This window comes from Manduca sexta, chromosome 12 (genome assembly GCF_014839805.1).
Source record: "Manduca sexta isolate Smith_Timp_Sample1 chromosome 12, JHU_Msex_v1.0, whole genome shotgun sequence".
Taxonomy (NCBI): domain Eukaryota; kingdom Metazoa; phylum Arthropoda; class Insecta; order Lepidoptera; family Sphingidae; genus Manduca; species Manduca sexta.
This window is the reverse complement of record NC_051126.1, coordinates 9,803,599-9,805,263: the sequence shown is the minus strand read 5'-3', so window position 1 is coordinate 9,805,263 and position 1,665 is coordinate 9,803,599. Positions and strand designations below refer to the sequence as shown.

The window sequence follows — 1,665 nt, the reverse complement described above, 5'->3', positions numbered from 1 at the left end:
GGGCTATCCAACGCAAAAATAATTTTTCAGTTTGGACCGGTAGTTCCTGAGATTAGCCATTACTGCCCCGCTCCTATTGGGTATAGCGTGATGATATATAGCCTATAGCACTCCACGAACAAAGGGCTATCCAACGCAAAAAGAATTTTTCAGTTTGGACCGGCAGTTCCTGAGATTAGCCATTACTGCCCCGCTCCTATTGGGTATAGCGTGATGATATATAGCCTATAGCACTCCACGAACAAAGGGCTATCCAACGCAAAAAGAATTTTTCAGTTTGGACCGGTAGTTCCTGAGATTAGCGCGTTCAAACAAACAAACAAACAAACAAACAAACAAACAAACTCTTCAGCTTTATATAATAGTATAGATTCTCTTTGAGTGTGGGACACGCTGTAACAAGGAGGTAGGGATCATAAGTTTCGTGACGTCACATGTCAAAATTTAAAATACTAAAACACAAAGCATAAAATAAATAAATAAATAAAGCATTATCTGTAAAAGAAAAACTTTTAAATATCTCTGGCTGTATAAGGTTTAATTTTTTGTTAGAAAATTCTCGGTCGCAGCGAACGACTCCCTGTACCATAGGGTAGCTTCGTCGGCCGTATTTGAGCCAAATTACACCCGCTAAGATTCGATCTTGATTTAATAAAAAAGTTATCCCTAATGTTAGAACCGGTGTATTCGTTAATTGAGTTCGGGGTGTTATATTGAAAAGACATATAACGTCACACGAAGGAGGTAGCGCAAATATGACCACTTGTGACAAGGACAGGGGAAAATCATTAAAGTCTATTAAGTATATATTATATTATTCTAAGAAATCATGAAATTCGTATGGCATCATTTATGGATGGCCTAATACAAATTTATTATATTCTGTATTTTATTTTTCAATTATGTAAATGAGATATTTCGAGTTTTTTACATTAACACATTTTAAAATAATGAAATTTTATTTTCAAACCTAGTTATCAATAATGGTGTGACAAACTGGCCGCTTTAAAATCTAAAAAAACAAATAAAGCTGTCAAATACAAATTTTGGAGTCATTCCCAATTTGTTGTTGGTTTAGTTTAGTCACATTATTTATTTAAAATCTCCTGTGGTGTTAAACATGCCTGTTTACTACGGCGGGTTCGTAGGAGGTCCACAAGGGGGAGGATATTGCCTGTACTCTTATCAGTGTAACCCCACTACAGGTGGCTGTGGTCCATGTGTTCAACCCCCTGGGCCTTGCTGTCCCTTGTCATGCTAATCCGCGTAAGTTATTGTTTCTACCATTTAGTTTGAATTTTACATATATAATTTGTACTCCATATGGTAATGATGGCTAGTGCCAGAGTAATTTTGAGAGACTGGTAAGCTCTTGGGTGCGATCCCTATGTTGATTATTAGAAGTGCAGGTATTCGAATCGATAAACACGTCAATCGCCTTCAAGTTTGAACTTTATTCTGATCATGCACATTTTTTGCTCGCAAAAATAATGTAGACAGAGGCCCGCGTGTGCAATTGAAACATTGTAATAAATGTAAGTAATATTTAATTTTGTTTCAGATGCAGTCCCAAACAAATTCGACCTGCCAACCAGTCAAATAACATATCGTCGTAAAAGTCGTCTCATCTGATTTTGATGTGTTACAATAAAATGTTGACCTTTT

The 1,665-nt window shown here is 36.4% G+C and overlaps 1 long non-coding RNA gene across 1 annotated transcript; it reads left to right on the top strand.

The window, feature by feature from the left end:
• Window positions 1-997: 997 nt before the first annotated feature.
• LOC115443649 lies at window positions 998-1,665 on the top strand. The gene is made up of 2 exons (XR_003938638.2): window positions 998-1,266; window positions 1,562-1,665. It is a non-coding gene; the product is annotated as an uncharacterized LOC115443649 (long non-coding RNA).